Consider the following 19,806-nt stretch of genomic DNA (forward strand, 5'->3'; position numbering starts at 1 on the left):
AGTTTTTTTTTTGGAGGCCTTTTTGTGGCCCTTTTTTAGCCACTTATTAGGGGTTCAAGCACAAAGTGCTGAAACCCTATTGTTATTGTTAATTTTCCCATGATGCAACATTCAGACCTAAAACTGATCGGGCAGACCAAACCGTAAGTCGTGGAGACTTGAAACTTTGGGGGCTGATAGTACTCACACCGCCTGCAGCGTCACCAAGGCCCGCCCCGATCGGCCTGACGGGGGCGCTACAGCGGTCAAAAGTACGAAACGGCTCATAACTCATCAACCGTGAGGCGTAGGCTCAAGTGTCTTATATCGCTGGAATCCTTGGCTCGAGGCGGACAAGATGCATGCCTCGGATTTGCTCGTGACCCTGGGAAAATTTTCGGGTATTTGCGGTTTTTCCAAAAACCTACTTTCGCGAACTAGTCCTAGGTTTTTGGCCCGACCGGAACCAAACCGGTGCGGCAAGATTCTCTGGAGTCTGAATGTCAATAATTATCAAACAAAAAGTGAAAATTTCGGTTCACGGTCCCTAAGGGCTGCCAAAACGTTCCAAGTGGGAGGAGCCCATTTTGCTTAATTGGCTATAACTCGTGAACGGAACGAGATGTTTGCACCAAACTCGGCACACGCATGTACGAGCTCATTCTGTGGTCACGTGAAAAAGGGCGCAGCGACTGGCCACTTGGTGGCGCTATAACTGTTAAAAGGGTGTCAAAATGATGTATTTCTATGGAAAAACCCCATGAAATGGCTGAAAGCGGCCATCTTGCTGTCTGATTTGCATACAACCTCACAAAATCGGGCATGCGCATGCGTCACGTGATCCTGAAGAAGCTTGAAAACTTTCATGGACGTCGGGCCATTGGTGGCGCTTTAACTGTCATAAAGGTGAGAAGGCCTCTGTATTATCCTATGCAAAATGACATTTAAATGACTGAAAAATGGGGGAAAAAAGAGCAGAGCTTCACCAAATTAGCTGAGCACATGCGCCATATTATTCCAAAGAAGCGTGCAAACTTTTATGGAGATCGGGCCATCAGTGGAGGTGTCACAGCTTAAAAGGTAAAAAAAAAAAATGCACCACATTTCCATGATAAATGAGCTAAAAGGGCAAAAAACGTTCTTTTTCCTCTCCGAGGCACATGTTAGAAGGCTTGATAAAGTTTTTGGAACGCAGCAGCGCAAACGGCAAGTGCCTAGACCCTATAGTTTTTTTTTTGGAGGCCTTTTTGTGGCCCTTTTTTAGCCACTTATTAGGGGTTCAAGCACAAAGTGCTGAAACCCTATTGTTATTGTTAATTTTCCCATGATGCAACATTCAGACCTAAAACTGATCGGGCAGACCAAACCGTAAGTCGTGGAGACTTGAAACTTTGGGGGCTGATAGTACTCACACCGCCTGCAGCGTCACCAAGGCCCGCCCCGATCGGCCTGACGGGGGCGCTACAGCGGTCAAAAGTACGAAACGGCTCATAACTCATCAACCGTGAGGCGTAGGCTCAAGTGTCTTATATCGCTGGAATCCTTGGCTCGAGGCGGACAAGATGCATGCCTCGGATTTGCTCGTGACCCTGGGAAAATTTTCGGGTATTTGCGGTTTTTCCAAAAACCTACTTTCGCGAACTAGTCCTAGGTTTTTGGCCCGACCGGAACCAAACCGGTGCGGCAAGATTCTCTGGAGTCTGAATGTCAATAATTATCAAACAAAAAGTGAAAATTTCGGTTCACGGTCCCTAAGGGCTGCCAAAACGTTCCAAGTGGGAGGAGCCCATTTTGCTTAATTGGCTATAACTCGTGAACGGAACGAGATGTTTGCACCAAACTCGGCACACGCATGTACGAGCTCATTCTGTGGTCACGTGAAAAAGGGCGCAGCGACTGGCCACTTGGTGGCGCTATAACTGTTAAAAGGGTGTCAAAATGATGTATTTCTATGGAAAAACCCCATGAAATGGCTGAAAGCGGCCATCTTGCTGTCTGATTTGCATACAACCTCACAAAATCGGGCATGCGCATGCGTCACGTGATCCTGAAGAAGCTTGAAAACTTTCATGGACGTCGGGCCATTGGTGGCGCTTTAACTGTCATAAAGGTGAGAAGGCCTCTGTATTATCCTATGCAAAATGACATTTAAATGACTGAAAAATGGGGGAAAAAAGAGCAGAGCTTCACCAAATTAGCTGAGCACATGCGCCATATTATTCCAAAGAAGCGTGCAAACTTTTATGGAGATCGGGCCATCAGTGGAGGTGTCACAGCTTAAAAGGTAAAAAAAAAAAATGCACCACATTTCCATGATAAATGAGCTAAAAGGGCAAAAAACGTTCTTTTTCCTCTCCGAGGCACATGTTAGAAGGCTTGATAAAGTTTTTGGAACGCAGCAGCGCAAACGGCAAGTGCCTAGACCCTATAGTTTTTGTTTTGGAGGCCTTTTTGTGGCCCTTTTTTAGCCACTTATTAGGGGTTCAAGCACAAAGTGCTGAAACCCTATTGTTATTGTTAATTTTCCCATGATGCAACATTCAGACCTAAAACTGATCGGGCAGACCAAACCGTAAGTCGTGGAGACTTGAAACTTTGGGGGCTGATAGTACTCACACCGCCTGCAGCGTCACCAAGGCCCGCCCCGATCGGCCTGACGGGGGCGCTACAGCGGTCAAAAGTACGAAACGGCTCATAACTCATCAACCGTGAGGCGTAGGCTCAAGTGTCTTATATCGCTGGAATCCTTGGCTCGAGGCGGACAAGATGCATGCCTCGGATTTGCTCGTGACCCTGGGAAAATTTTCGGGTATTTGCGGTTTTTCCAAAAACCTACTTTCGCGAACTAGTCCTAGGTTTTTGGCCCGACCGGAACCAAACCGGTGCGGCAAGATTCTCTGGAGTCTGAATGTCAATAATTATCAAACAAAAAGTGAAAATTTCGGTTCACGGTCCCTAAGGGCTGCCAAAACGTTCCAAGTGGGAGGAGCCCATTTTGCTTAATTGGCTATAACTCGTGAACGGAACGAGATGTTTGCACCAAACTCGGCACACGCATGTACGAGCTCATTCTGTGGTCACGTGAAAAAGGGCGCAGCGACTGGCCACTTGGTGGCGCTATAACTGTTAAAAGGGTGTCAAAATGATGTATTTCTATGGAAAAACCCCATGAAATGGCTGAAAGCGGCCATCTTGCTGTCTGATTTGCATACAACCTCACAAAATCGGGCATGCGCATGCGTCACGTGATCCTGAAGAAGCTTGAAAACTTTCATGGACGTCGGGCCATTGGTGGCGCTTTAACTGTCATAAAGGTGAGAAGGCCTCTGTATTATCCTATGCAAAATGACATTTAAATGACTGAAAAATGGGGGAAAAAAGAGCAGAGCTTCACCAAATTAGCTGAGCACATGCGCCATATTATTCCAAAGAAGCGTGCAAACTTTTATGGAGATCGGGCCATCAGTGGAGGTGTCACAGCTTAAAAGGTAAAAAAAAAAAATGCACCACATTTCCATGATAAATGAGCTAAAAGGGCAAAAAACGTTCTTTTTCCTCTCCGAGGCACATGTTAGAAGGCTTGATAAAGTTTTTGGAACGCAGCAGCGCAAACGGCAAGTGCCTAGACCCTATAGTTTTTTTTTTGGAGGCCTTTTTGTGGCCCTTTTTTAGCCACTTATTAGGGGTTCAAGCACAAAGTGCTGAAACCCTATTGTTATTGTTAATTTTCCCATGATGCAACATTCAGACCTAAAACTGATCGGGCAGACCAAACCGTAAGTCGTGGAGACTTGAAACTTTGGGGGCTGATAGTACTCACACCGCCTGCAGCGTCACCAAGGCCCGCCCCGATCGGCCTGACGGGGGCGCTACAGCGGTCAAAAGTACGAAACGGCTCATAACTCATCAACCGTGAGGCGTAGGCTCAAGTGTCTTATATCGCTGGAATCCTTGGCTCGAGGCGGACAAGATGCATGCCTCGGATTTGCTCGTGACCCTGGGAAAATTTTCGGGTATTTGCGGTTTTTCCAAAAACCTACTTTCGCGAACTAGTCCTAGGTTTTTGGCCCGACCGGAACCAAACCGGTGCGGCAAGATTCTCTGGAGTCTGAATGTCAATAATTATCAAACAAAAAGTGAAAATTTCGGTTCACGGTCCCTAAGGGCTGCCAAAACGTTCCAAGTGGGAGGAGCCCATTTTGCTTAATTGGCTATAACTCGTGAACGGAACGAGATGTTTGCACCAAACTCGGCACACGCATGTACGAGCTCATTCTGTGGTCACGTGAAAAAGGGCGCAGCGACTGGCCACTTGGTGGCGCTATAACTGTTAAAAGGGTGTCAAAATGATGTATTTCTATGGAAAAACCCCATGAAATGGCTGAAAGCGGCCATCTTGCTGTCTGATTTGCATACAACCTCACAAAATCGGGCATGCGCATGCGTCACGTGATCCTGAAGAAGCTTGAAAACTTTCATGGACGTCGGGCCATTGGTGGCGCTTTAACTGTCATAAAGGTGAGAAGGCCTCTGTATTATCCTATGCAAAATGACATTTAAATGACTGAAAAATGGGGGAAAAAAGAGCAGAGCTTCACCAAATTAGCTGAGCACATGCGCCATATTATTCCAAAGAAGCGTGCAAACTTTTATGGAGATCGGGCCATCAGTGGAGGTGTCACAGCTTAAAAGGTAAAAAAAAAAAATGCACCACATTTCCATGATAAATGAGCTAAAAGGGCAAAAAACGTTCTTTTTCCTCTCCGAGGCACATGTTAGAAGGCTTGATAAAGTTTTTGGAACGCAGCAGCGCAAACGGCAAGTGCCTAGACCCTATAGTTTTTTTTTTGGAGGCCTTTTTGTGGCCCTTTTTTAGCCACTTATTAGGGGTTCAAGCACAAAGTGCTGAAACCCTATTGTTATTGTTAATTTTCCCATGATGCAACATTCAGACCTAAAACTGATCGGGCAGACCAAACCGTAAGTCGTGGAGACTTGAAACTTTGGGGGCTGATAGTACTCACACCGCCTGCAGCGTCACCAAGGCCCGCCCCGATCGGCCTGACGGGGGCGCTACAGCGGTCAAAAGTACGAAACGGCTCATAACTCATCAACCGTGAGGCGTAGGCTCAAGTGTCTTATATCGCTGGAATCCTTGGCTCGAGGCGGACAAGATGCATGCCTCGGATTTGCTCGTGACCCTGGGAAAATTTTCGGGTATTTGCGGTTTTTCCAAAAACCTACTTTCGCGAACTAGTCCTAGGTTTTTGGCCCGACCGGAACCAAACCGGTGCGGCAAGATTCTCTGGAGTCTGAATGTCAATAATTATCAAACAAAAAGTGAAAATTTCGGTTCACGGTCCCTAAGGGCTGCCAAAACGTTCCAAGTGGGAGGAGCCCATTTTGCTTAATTGGCTATAACTCGTGAACGGAACGAGATGTTTGCACCAAACTCGGCACACGCATGTACGAGCTCATTCTGTGGTCACGTGAAAAAGGGCGCAGCGACTGGCCACTTGGTGGCGCTATAACTGTTAAAAGGGTGTCAAAATGATGTATTTCTATGGAAAAACCCCATGAAATGGCTGAAAGCGGCCATCTTGCTGTCTGATTTGCATACAACCTCACAAAATCGGGCATGCGCATGCGTCACGTGATCCTGAAGAAGCTTGAAAACTTTCATGGACGTCGGGCCATTGGTGGCGCTTTAACTGTCATAAAGGTGAGAAGGCCTCTGTATTATCCTATGCAAAATGACATTTAAATGACTGAAAAATGGGGGAAAAAAGAGCAGAGCTTCACCAAATTAGCTGAGCACATGCGCCATATTATTCCAAAGAAGCGTGCAAACTTTTATGGAGATCGGGCCATCAGTGGAGGTGTCACAGCTTAAAAGGTAAAAAAAAAAAATGCACCACATTTCCATGATAAATGAGCTAAAAGGGCAAAAAACGTTCTTTTTCCTCTCCGAGGCACATGTTAGAAGGCTTGATAAAGTTTTTGGAACGCAGCAGCGCAAACGGCAAGTGCCTAGACCCTATAGTTTTTTTTTTGGAGGCCTTTTTGTGGCCCTTTTTTAGCCACTTATTAGGGGTTCAAGCACAAAGTGCTGAAACCCTATTGTTATTGTTAATTTTCCCATGATGCAACATTCAGACCTAAAACTGATCGGGCAGACCAAACCGTAAGTCGTGGAGACTTGAAACTTTGGGGGCTGATAGTACTCACACCGCCTGCAGCGTCACCAAGGCCCGCCCCGATCGGCCTGACGGGGGCGCTACAGCGGTCAGAAGTACGAAACGGCTCATAACTCATCAACCGTGAGGCGTAGGCTCAAGTGTCTTATATCGCTGGAATCCTTGGCTCGAGGCGGACAAGATGCATGCCTCGGATTTGCTCGTGACCCTGGGAACATTTTCGGGTATTTGCGGTTTTTCCAAAAACCTACTTTCGCGAACTAGTCCTAGGTTTTTGGCCCGACCGGAACCAAACCGGTGCGGCAAGATTCTCTGGAGTCTGAATGTCAATAATTATCAAACAAAAAGTGAAAATTTCGGTTCACGGTCCCTAAGGGCTGCCAAAACGTTCCAAGTGGGAGGAGCCCATTTTGCTTAATTGGCTATAACTCGTGAACGGAACGAGATGTTTGCACCAAACTCGGCACACGCATGTACGAGCTCATTCTGTGGTCACGTGAAAAAGGGCGCAGCGACTGGCCACTTGGTGGCGCTATAACTGTTAAAAGGGTGTCAAAATGATGTATTTCTATGGAAAAACCCCATGAAATGGCTGAAAGCGGCCATCTTGCTGTCTGATTTGCATACAACCTCACAAAATCGGGCATGCGCATGCGTCACGTGATCCTGAAGAAGCTTGAAAACTTTCATGGACGTCGGGCCATTGGTGGCGCTTTAACTGTCATAAAGGTGAGAAGGCCTCTGTATTATCCTATGCAAAATGACATTTAAATGACTGAAAAATGGGGGAAAAAAGAGCAGAGCTTCACCAAATTAGCTGAGCACATGCGCCATATTATTCCAAAGAAGCGTGCAAACTTTTATGGAGATCGGGCCATCAGTGGAGGTGTCACAGCTTAAAAGGTAAAAAAAAAAAATGCACCACATTTCCATGATAAATGAGCTAAAAGGGCAAAAAACGTTCTTTTTCCTCTCCGAGGCACATGTTAGAAGGCTTGATAAAGTTTTTGGAACGCAGCAGCGCAAACGGCAAGTGCCTAGACCCTATAGTTTTTTTTTTGGAGGCCTTTTTGTGGCCCTTTTTTAGCCACTTATTAGGGGTTCAAGCACAAAGTGCTGAAACCCTATTGTTATTGTTAATTTTCCCATGATGCAACATTCAGACCTAAAACTGATCGGGCAGACCAAACCGTAAGTCGTGGAGACTTGAAACTTTGGGGGCTGATAGTACTCACACCGCCTGCAGCGTCACCAAGGCCCGCCCCGATCGGCCTGACGGGGGCGCTACAGCGGTCAAAAGTACGAAACGGCTCATAACTCATCAACCGTGAGGCGTAGGCTCAAGTGTCTTATATCGCTGGAATCCTTGGCTCGAGGCGGACAAGATGCATGCCTCGGATTTGCTCGTGACCCTGGGAAAATTTTCGGGTATTTGCGGTTTTTCCAAAAACCTACTTTCGCGAACTAGTCCTAGGTTTTTGGCCCGACCGGAACCAAACCGGTGCGGCAAGATTCTCTGGAGTCTGAATGTCAATAATTATCAAACAAAAAGTGAAAATTTCGGTTCACGGTCCCTAAGGGCTGCCAAAACGTTCCAAGTGGGAGGAGCCCATTTTGCTTAATTGGCTATAACTCGTGAACGGAACGAGATGTTTGCACCAAACTCGGCACACGCATGTACGAGCTCATTCTGTGGTCACGTGAAAAAGGGCGCAGCGACTGGCCACTTGGTGGCGCTATAACTGTTAAAAGGGTGTCAAAATGATGTATTTCTATGGAAAAACCCCATGAAATGGCTGAAAGCGGCCATCTTGCTGTCTGATTTGCATACAACCTCACAAAATCGGGCATGCGCATGCGTCACGTGATCCTGAAGAAGCTTGAAAACTTTCATGGACGTCGGGCCATTGGTGGCGCTTTAACTGTCATAAAGGTGAGAAGGCCTCTGTATTATCCTATGCAAAATGACATTTAAATGACTGAAAAATGGGGGAAAAAAGAGCAGAGCTTCACCAAATTAGCTGAGCACATGCGCCATATTATTCCAAAGAAGCGTGCAAACTTTTATGGAGATCGGGCCATCAGTGGAGGTGTCACAGCTTAAAAGGTAAAAAAAAAAAATGCACCACATTTCCATGATAAATGAGCTAAAAGGGCAAAAAACGTTCTTTTTCCTCTCCGAGGCACATGTTAGAAGGCTTGATAAAGTTTTTGGAACGCAGCAGCGCAAACGGCAAGTGCCTAGACCCTATAGTTTTTTTTTTGGAGGCCTTTTTGTGGCCCTTTTTTAGCCACTTATTAGGGGTTCAAGCACAAAGTGCTGAAACCCTATTGTTATTGTTAATTTTCCCATGATGCAACATTCAGACCTAAAACTGATCGGGCAGACCAAACCGTAAGTCGTGGAGACTTGAAACTTTGGGGGCTGATAGTACTCACACCGCCTGCAGCGTCACCAAGGCCCGCCCCGATCGGCCTGACGGGGGCGCTACAGCGGTCAAAAGTACGAAACGGCTCATAACTCATCAACCGTGAGGCGTAGGCTCAAGTGTCTTATATCGCTGGAATCCTTGGCTCGAGGCGGACAAGATGCATGCCTCGGATTTGCTCGTGACCCTGGGAAAATTTTCGGGTATTTGCGGTTTTTCCAAAAACCTACTTTCGCGAACTAGTCCTAGGTTTTTGGCCCGACCGGAACCAAACCGGTGCGGCAAGATTCTCTGGAGTCTGAATGTCAATAATTATCAAACAAAAAGTGAAAATTTCGGTTCACGGTCCCTAAGGGCTGCCAAAACGTTCCAAGTGGGAGGAGCCCATTTTGCTTAATTGGCTATAACTCGTGAACGGAACGAGATGTTTGCACCAAACTCGGCACACGCATGTACGAGCTCATTCTGTGGTCACGTGAAAAAGGGCGCAGCGACTGGCCACTTGGTGGCGCTATAACTGTTAAAAGGGTGTCAAAATGATGTATTTCTATGGAAAAACCCCATGAAATGGCTGAAAGCGGCCATCTTGCTGTCTGATTTGCATACAACCTCACAAAATCGGGCATGCGCATGCGTCACGTGATCCTGAAGAAGCTTGAAAACTTTCATGGACGTCGGGCCATTGGTGGCGCTTTAACTGTCATAAAGGTGAGAAGGCCTCTGTATTATCCTATGCAAAATGACATTTAAATGACTGAAAAATGGGGGAAAAAAGAGCAGAGCTTCACCAAATTAGCTGAGCACATGCGCCATATTATTCCAAAGAAGCGTGCAAACTTTTATGGAGATCGGGCCATCAGTGGAGGTGTCACAGCTTAAAAGGTAAAAAAAAAAAATGCACCACATTTCCATGATAAATGAGCTAAAAGGGCAAAAAACGTTCTTTTTCCTCTCCGAGGCACATGTTAGAAGGCTTGATAAAGTTTTTGGAACGCAGCAGCGCAAACGGCAAGTGCCTAGACCCTATAGTTTTTTTTTTGGAGGCCTTTTTGTGGCCCTTTTTTAGCCACTTATTAGGGGTTCAAGCACAAAGTGCTGAAACCCTATTGTTATTGTTAATTTTCCCATGATGCAACATTCAGACCTAAAACTGATCGGGCAGACCAAACCGTAAGTCGTGGAGACTTGAAACTTTGGGGGCTGATAGTACTCACACCGCCTGCAGCGTCACCAAGGCCCGCCCCGATCGGCCTGACGGGGGCGCTACAGCGGTCAAAAGTACGAAACGGCTCATAACTCATCAACCGTGAGGCGTAGGCTCAAGTGTCTTATATCGCTGGAATCCTTGGCTCGAGGCGGACAAGATGCATGCCTCGGATTTGCTCGTGACCCTGGGAAAATTTTCGGGTATTTGCGGTTTTTCCAAAAACCTACTTTCGCGAACTAGTCCTAGGTTTTTGGCCCGACCGGAACCAAACCGGTGCGGCAAGATTCTCTGGAGTCTGAATGTCAATAATTATCAAACAAAAAGTGAAAATTTCGGTTCACGGTCCCTAAGGGCTGCCAAAACGTTCCAAGTGGGAGGAGCCCATTTTGCTTAATTGGCTATAACTCGTGAACGGAACGAGATGTTTGCACCAAACTCGGCACACGCATGTACGAGCTCATTCTGTGGTCACGTGAAAAAGGGCGCAGCGACTGGCCACTTGGTGGCGCTATAACTGTTAAAAGGGTGTCAAAATGATGTATTTCTATGGAAAAACCCCATGAAATGGCTGAAAGCGGCCATCTTGCTGTCTGATTTGCATACAACCTCACAAAATCGGGCATGCGCATGCGTCACGTGATCCTGAAGAAGCTTGAAAACTTTCATGGACGTCGGGCCATTGGTGGCGCTTTAACTGTCATAAAGGTGAGAAGGCCTCTGTATTATCCTATGCAAAATGACATTTAAATGACTGAAAAATGGGGGAAAAAAGAGCAGAGCTTCACCAAATTAGCTGAGCACATGCGCCATATTATTCCAAAGAAGCGTGCAAACTTTTATGGAGATCGGGCCATCAGTGGAGGTGTCACAGCTTAAAAGGTAAAAAAAAAAAATGCACCACATTTCCATGATAAATGAGCTAAAAGGGCAAAAAACGTTCTTTTTCCTCTCCGAGGCACATGTTAGAAGGCTTGATAAAGTTTTTGGAACGCAGCAGCGCAAACGGCAAGTGCCTAGACCCTATAGTTTTTGTTTTGGAGGCCTTTTTGTGGCCCTTTTTTAGCCACTTATTAGGGGTTCAAGCACAAAGTGCTGAAACCCTATTGTTATTGTTAATTTTCCCATGATGCAACATTCAGACCTAAAACTGATCGGGCAGACCAAACCGTAAGTCGTGGAGACTTGAAACTTTGGGGGCTGATAGTACTCACACCGCCTGCAGCGTCACCAAGGCCCGCCCCGATCGGCCTGACGGGGGCGCTACAGCGGTCAAAAGTACGAAACGGCTCATAACTCATCAACCGTGAGGCGTAGGCTCAAGTGTCTTATATCGCTGGAATCCTTGGCTCGAGGCGGACAAGATGCATGCCTCGGATTTGCTCGTGACCCTGGGAAAATTTTCGGGTATTTGCGGTTTTTCCAAAAACCTACTTTCGCGAACTAGTCCTAGGTTTTTGGCCCGACCGGAACCAAACCGGTGCGGCAAGATTCTCTGGAGTCTGAATGTCAATAATTATCAAACAAAAAGTGAAAATTTCGGTTCACGGTCCCTAAGGGCTGCCAAAACGTTCCAAGTGGGAGGAGCCCATTTTGCTTAATTGGCTATAACTCGTGAACGGAACGAGATGTTTGCACCAAACTCGGCACACGCATGTACGAGCTCATTCTGTGGTCACGTGAAAAAGGGCGCAGCGACTGGCCACTTGGTGGCGCTATAACTGTTAAAAGGGTGTCAAAATGATGTATTTCTATGGAAAAACCCCATGAAATGGCTGAAAGCGGCCATCTTGCTGTCTGATTTGCATACAACCTCACAAAATCGGGCATGCGCATGCGTCACGTGATCCTGAAGAAGCTTGAAAACTTTCATGGACGTCGGGCCATTGGTGGCGCTTTAACTGTCATAAAGGTGAGAAGGCCTCTGTATTATCCTATGCAAAATGACATTTAAATGACTGAAAAATGGGGGAAAAAAGAGCAGAGCTTCACCAAATTAGCTGAGCACATGCGCCATATTATTCCAAAGAAGCGTGCAAACTTTTATGGAGATCGGGCCATCAGTGGAGGTGTCACAGCTTAAAAGGTAAAAAAAAAAAATGCACCACATTTCCATGATAAATGAGCTAAAAGGGCAAAAAACGTTCTTTTTCCTCTCCGAGGCACATGTTAGAAGGCTTGATAAAGTTTTTGGAACGCAGCAGCGCAAACGGCAAGTGCCTAGACCCTATAGTTTTTTTTTTGGAGGCCTTTTTGTGGCCCTTTTTTAGCCACTTATTAGGGGTTCAAGCACAAAGTGCTGAAACCCTATTGTTATTGTTAATTTTCCCATGATGCAACATTCAGACCTAAAACTGATCGGGCAGACCAAACCGTAAGTCGTGGAGACTTGAAACTTTGGGGGCTGATAGTACTCACACCGCCTGCAGCGTCACCAAGGCCCGCCCCGATCGGCCTGACGGGGGCGCTACAGCGGTCAGAAGTACGAAACGGCTCATAACTCATCAACCGTGAGGCGTAGGCTCAAGTGTCTTATATCGCTGGAATCCTTGGCTCGAGGCGGACAAGATGCATGCCTCGGATTTGCTCGTGACCCTGGGAAAATTTTCGGGTATTTGCGGTTTTTCCAAAAACCTACTTTCGCGAACTAGTCCTAGGTTTTTGGCCCGACCGGAACCAAACCGGTGCGGCAAGATTCTCTGGAGTCTGAATGTCAATAATTATCAAACAAAAAGTGAAAATTTCGGTTCACGGTCCCTAAGGGCTGCCAAAACGTTCCAAGTGGGAGGAGCCCATTTTGCTTAATTGGCTATAACTCGTGAACGGAACGAGATGTTTGCACCAAACTCGGCACACGCATGTACGAGCTCATTCTGTGGTCACGTGAAAAAGGGCGCAGCGACTGGCCACTTGGTGGCGCTATAACTGTTAAAAGGGTGTCAAAATGATGTATTTCTATGGAAAAACCCCATGAAATGGCTGAAAGCGGCCATCTTGCTGTCTGATTTGCATACAACCTCACAAAATCGGGCATGCGCATGCGTCACGTGATCCTGAAGAAGCTTGAAAACTTTCATGGACGTCGGGCCATTGGTGGCGCTTTAACTGTCATAAAGGTGAGAAGGCCTCTGTATTATCCTATGCAAAATGACATTTAAATGACTGAAAAATGGGGGAAAAAAGAGCAGAGCTTCACCAAATTAGCTGAGCACATGCGCCATATTATTCCAAAGAAGCGTGCAAACTTTTATGGAGATCGGGCCATCAGTGGAGGTGTCACAGCTTAAAAGGTAAAAAAAAAAAATGCACCACATTTCCATGATAAATGAGCTAAAAGGGCAAAAAACGTTCTTTTTCCTCTCCGAGGCACATGTTAGAAGGCTTGATAAAGTTTTTGGAACGCAGCAGCGCAAACGGCAAGTGCCTAGACCCTATAGTTTTTTTTTTGGAGGCCTTTTTGTGGCCCTTTTTTAGCCACTTATTAGGGGTTCAAGCACAAAGTGCTGAAACCCTATTGTTATTGTTAATTTTCCCATGATGCAACATTCAGACCTAAAACTGATCGGGCAGACCAAACCGTAAGTCGTGGAGACTTGAAACTTTGGGGGCTGATAGTACTCACACCGCCTGCAGCGTCACCAAGGCCCGCCCCGATCGGCCTGACGGGGGCGCTACAGCGGTCAAAAGTACGAAACGGCTCATAACTCATCAACCGTGAGGCGTAGGCTCAAGTGTCTTATATCGCTGGAATCCTTGGCTCGAGGCGGACAAGATGCATGCCTCGGATTTGCTCGTGACCCTGGGAAAATTTTCGGGTATTTGCGGTTTTTCCAAAAACCTACTTTCGCGAACTAGTCCTAGGTTTTTGGCCCGACCGGAACCAAACCGGTGCGGCAAGATTCTCTGGAGTCTGAATGTCAATAATTATCAAACAAAAAGTGAAAATTTCGGTTCACGGTCCCTAAGGGCTGCCAAAACGTTCCAAGTGGGAGGAGCCCATTTTGCTTAATTGGCTATAACTCGTGAACGGAACGAGATGTTTGCACCAAACTCGGCACACGCATGTACGAGCTCATTCTGTGGTCACGTGAAAAAGGGCGCAGCGACTGGCCACTTGGTGGCGCTATAACTGTTAAAAGGGTGTCAAAATGATGTATTTCTATGGAAAAACCCCATGAAATGGCTGAAAGCGGCCATCTTGCTGTCTGATTTGCATACAACCTCACAAAATCGGGCATGCGCATGCGTCACGTGATCCTGAAGAAGCTTGAAAACTTTCATGGACGTCGGGCCATTGGTGGCGCTTTAACTGTCATAAAGGTGAGAAGGCCTCTGTATTATCCTATGCAAAATGACATTTAAATGACTGAAAAATGGGGGAAAAAAGAGCAGAGCTTCACCAAATTAGCTGAGCACATGCGCCATATTATTCCAAAGAAGCGTGCAAACTTTTATGGAGATCGGGCCATCAGTGGAGGTGTCACAGCTTAAAAGGTAAAAAAAAAAAATGCACCACATTTCCATGATAAATGAGCTAAAAGGGCAAAAAACGTTCTTTTTCCTCTCCGAGGCACATGTTAGAAGGCTTGATAAAGTTTTTGGAACGCAGCAGCGCAAACGGCAAGTGCCTAGACCCTATAGTTTTTTTTTTGGAGGCCTTTTTGTGGCCCTTTTTTAGCCACTTATTAGGGGTTCAAGCACAAAGTGCTGAAACCCTATTGTTATTGTTAATTTTCCCATGATGCAACATTCAGACCTAAAACTGATCGGGCAGACCAAACCGTAAGTCGTGGAGACTTGAAACTTTGGGGGCTGATAGTACTCACACCGCCTGCAGCGTCACCAAGGCCCGCCCCGATCGGCCTGACGGGGGCGCTACAGCGGTCAGAAGTACGAAACGGCTCATAACTCATCAACCGTGAGGCGTAGGCTCAAGTGTCTTATATCGCTGGAATCCTTGGCTCGAGGCGGACAAGATGCATGCCTCGGATTTGCTCGTGACCCTGGGAACATTTTCGGGTATTTGCGGTTTTTCCAAAAACCTACTTTCGCGAACTAGTCCTAGGTTTTTGGCCCGACCGGAACCAAACCGGTGCGGCAAGATTCTCTGGAGTCTGAATGTCAATAATTATCAAACAAAAAGTGAAAATTTCGGTTCACGGTCCCTAAGGGCTGCCAAAACGTTCCAAGTGGGAGGAGCCCATTTTGCTTAATTGGCTATAACTCGTGAACGGAACGAGATGTTTGCACCAAACTCGGCACACGCATGTACGAGCTCATTCTGTGGTCACGTGAAAAAGGGCGCAGCGACTGGCCACTTGGTGGCGCTATAACTGTTAAAAGGGTGTCAAAATGATGTATTTCTATGGAAAAACCCCATGAAATGGCTGAAAGCGGCCATCTTGCTGTCTGATTTGCATACAACCTCACAAAATCGGGCATGCGCATGCGTCACGTGATCCTGAAGAAGCTTGAAAACTTTCATGGACGTCGGGCCATTGGTGGCGCTTTAACTGTCATAAAGGTGAGAAGGCCTCTGTATTATCCTATGCAAAATGACATTTAAATGACTGAAAAATGGGGGAAAAAAGAGCAGAGCTTCACCAAATTAGCTGAGCACATGCGCCATATTATTCCAAAGAAGCGTGCAAACTTTTATGGAGATCGGGCCATCAGTGGAGGTGTCACAGCTTAAAAGGTAAAAAAAAAAAATGCACCACATTTCCATGATAAATGAGCTAAAAGGGCAAAAAACGTTCTTTTTCCTCTCCGAGGCACATGTTAGAAGGCTTGATAAAGTTTTTGGAACGCAGCAGCGCAAACGGCAAGTGCCTAGACCCTATAGTTTTTTTTTTGGAGGCCTTTTTGTGGCCCTTTTTTAGCCACTTATTAGGGGTTCAAGCACAAAGTGCTGAAACCCTATTGTTATTGTTAATTTTCCCATGATGCAACATTCAGACCTAAAACTGATCGGGCAGACCAAACCGTAAGTCGTGGAGACTTGAAACTTTGGGGGCTGATAGTACTCACACCGCCTGCAGCGTCACCAAGGCCCGCCCCGATCGGCCTGACGGGGGCGCTACAGCGGTCAAAAGTACGAAACGGCTCATAACTCATCAACCGTGAGGCGTAGGCTCAAGTGTCTTATATCGCTGGAATCCTTGGCTCGAGGCGGACAAGATGCATGCCTCGGATTTGCTCGTGACCCTGGGAAAATTTTCGGGTATTTGCGGTTTTTCCAAAAACCTACTTTCGCGAACTAGTCCTAGGTTTTTGGCCCGACCGGAACCAAACCGGTGCGGCAAGATTCTCTGGAGTCTGAATGTCAATAATTATCAAACAAAAAGTGAAAATTTCGGTTCACGGTCCCTAAGGGCTGCCAAAACGTTCCAAGTGGGAGGAGCCCATTTTGCTTAATTGGCTATAACTCGTGAACGGAACGAGATGTTTGCACCAAACTCGGCACACGCATGTACGAGCTCATTCTGTGGTCACGTGAAAAAGGGCGCAGCGACTGGCCACTTGGTGGCGCTATAACTGTTAAAAGGGTGTCAAAATGATGTATTTCTATGGAAAAACCCCATGAAATGGCTGAAAGCGGCCATCTTGCTGTCTGATTTGCATACAACCTCACAAAATCGGGCATGCGCATGCGTCACGTGATCCTGAAGAAGCTTGAAAACTTTCATGGACGTCGGGCCATTGGTGGCGCTTTAACTGTCATAAAGGTGAGAAGGCCTCTGTATTATCCTATGCAAAATGACATTTAAATGACTGAAAAATGGGGGAAAAAAGAGCAGAGCTTCACCAAATTAGCTGAGCACATGCGCCATATTATTCCAAAGAAGCGTGCAAACTTTTATGGAGATCGGGCCATCAGTGGAGGTGTCACAGCTTAAAAGGTAAAAAAAAAAAATGCACCACATTTCCATGATAAATGAGCTAAAAGGGCAAAAAACGTTCTTTTTCCTCTCCGAGGCACATGTTAGAAGGCTTGATAAAGTTTTTGGAACGCAGCAGCGCAAACGGCAAGTGCCTAGACCCTATAGTTTTTTTTTTGGAGGCCTTTTTGTGGCCCTTTTTTAGCCACTTATTAGGGGTTCAAGCACAAAGTGCTGAAACCCTATTGTTATTGTTAATTTTCCCATGATGCAACATTCAGACCTAAAACTGATCGGGCAGACCAAACCGTAAGTCGTGGAGACTTGAAACTTTGGGGGCTGATAGTACTCACACCGCCTGCAGCGTCACCAAGGCCCGCCCCGATCGGCCTGACGGGGGCGCTACAGCGGTCAGAAGTACGAAACGGCTCATAACTCATCAACCGTGAGGCGTAGGCTCAAGTGTCTTATATCGCTGGAATCCTTGGCTCGAGGCGGACAAGATGCATGCCTCGGATTTGCTCGTGACCCTGGGAACATTTTCGGGTATTTGCGGTTTTTCCAAAAACCTACTTTCGCGAACTAGTCCTAGGTTTTTGGCCCGACCGGAACCAAACCGGTGCGGCAAGATTCTCTGGAGTCTGAATGTCAATAATTATCAAACAAAAAGTGAAAATTTCGGTTCACGGTCCCTAAGGGCTGCCAAAACGTTCCAAGTGGGAGGAGCCCATTTTGCTTAATTGGCTATAACTCGTGAACGGAACGAGATGTTTGCACCAAACTCGGCACACGCATGTACGAGCTCATTCTGTGGTCACGTGAAAAAGGGCGCAGCGACTGGCCACTTGGTGGCGCTATAACTGTTAAAAGGGTGTCAAAATGATGTATTTCTATGGAAAAACCCCATGAAATGGCTGAAAGCGGCCATCTTGCTGTCTGATTTGCATACAACCTCACAAAATCGGGCATGCGCATGCGTCACGTGATCCTGAAGAAGCTTGAAAACTTTCATGGACGTCGGGCCATTGGTGGCGCTTTAACTGTCATAAAGGTGAGAAGGCCTCTGTATTATCCTATGCAAAATGACATTTAAATGACTGAAAAATGGGGGAAAAAAGAGCAGAGCTTCACCAAATTAGCTGAGCACATGCGCCATATTATTCCAAAGAAGCGTGCAAACTTTTATGGAGATCGGGCCATCAGTGGAGGTGTCACAGCTTAAAAGGTAAAAAAAAAAAATGCACCACATTTCCATGATAAATGAGCTAAAAGGGCAAAAAACGTTCTTTTTCCTCTCCGAGGCACATGTTAGAAGGCTTGATAAAGTTTTTGGAACGCAGCAGCGCAAACGGCAAGTGCCTAGACCCTATAGTTTTTTTTTTGGAGGCCTTTTTGTGGCCCTTTTTTAGCCACTTATTAGGGGTTCAAGCACAAAGTGCTGAAACCCTATTGTTATTGTTAATTTTCCCATGATGCAACATTCAGACCTAAAACTGATCGGGCAGACCAAACCGTAAGTCGTGGAGACTTGAAACTTTGGGGGCTGATAGTACTCACACCGCCTGCAGCGTCACCAAGGCCCGCCCCGATCGGCCTGACGGGGGCGCTACAGCGGTCAAAAGTACGAAACGGCTCATAACTCATCAACCGTGAGGCGTAGGCTCAAGTGTCTTATATCGCTGGAATCCTTGGCTCGAGGCGGACAAGATGCATGCCTCGGATTTGCTCGTGACCCTGGGAAAATTTTCGGGTATTTGCGGTTTTTCCAAAAACCTACTTTCGCGAACTAGTCCTAGGTTTTTGGCCCGACCGGAACCAAACCGGTGCGGCAAGATTCTCTGGAGTCTGAATGTCAATAATTATCAAACAAAAAGTGAAAATTTCGGTTCACGGTCCCTAAGGGCTGCCAAAACGTTCCAAGTGGGAGGAGCCCATTTTGCTTAATTGGCTATAACTCGTGAACGGAACGAGATGTTTGCACCAAACTCGGCACACGCATGTACGAGCTCATTCTGTGGTCACGTGAAAAAGGGCGCAGCGACTGGCCACTTGGTGGCGCTATAACTGTTAAAAGGGTGTCAAAATGATGTATTTCTATGGAAAAACCCCATGAAATGGCTGAAAGCGGCCATCTTGCTGTCTGATTTGCATACAACCTCACAAAATCGGGCATGCGCATGCGTCACGTGATCCTGAAGAAGCTTGAAAACTTTCATGGACGTCGGGCCATTGGTGGCGCTTTAACTGTCATAAAGGTGAGAAGGCCTCTGTATTATCCTATGCAAAATGACATTTAAATGACTGAAAAATGGGGGAAAAAAGAGCAGAGCTTCACCAAATTAGCTGAGCACATGCGCCATATTATTCCAAAGAAGCGTGCAAACTTTTATGGAGATCGGGCCATCAGTGGAGGTGTCACAGCTTAAAAGGTAAAAAAAAAAAATGCACCACATTTCCATGATAAATGAGCTAAAAGGGCAAAAAACGTTCTTTTTCCTCTCCGAGGCACATGTTAGAAGGCTTGATAAAGTTTTTGGAACGCAGCAGCGCAAACGGCAAGTGCCTAGACCCTATAGTTTTTTTTTTGGAGGCCTTTTTGTGGCCCTTTTTTAGCCACTTATTAGGGGTTCAAGCACAAAGTGCTGAAACCCTATTGTTATTGTTAATTTTCCCATGATGCAACATTCAGACCTAAAACTGATCGGGCAGACCAAACCGTAAGTCGTGGAGACTTGAAACTTTGGGGGCTGATAGTACTCACACCGCCTGCAGCGTCACCAAGGCCCGCCCCGATCGGCCTGACGGGGGCGCTACAGCGGTCAAAAGTACGAAACGGCTCATAACTCATCAACCGTGAGGCGTAGGCTCAAGTGTCTTATATCGCTGGAATCCTTGGCTCGAGGCGGACAAGATGCATGCCTCGGATTTGCTCGTGACCCTGGGAACATTTTCGGGTATTTGCGGTTTTTCCAAAAACCTACTTTCGCGAACTAGTCCTAGGTTTTTGGCCCGACCGGAACCAAACCGGTGCGGCAAGATTCTCTGGAGTCTGAATGTCAATAATTATCAAACAAAAAGTGAAAATTTCGGTTCACGGTCCCTAAGGGCTGCCAAAA

The sequence above is a fragment of the Abramis brama genome (assembly GCF_963993115.1).
Source record: "Abramis brama genome assembly, chromosome: 9".
In the NCBI taxonomy this organism is placed as follows: domain Eukaryota; kingdom Metazoa; phylum Chordata; class Actinopteri; order Cypriniformes; family Leuciscidae; genus Abramis; species Abramis brama.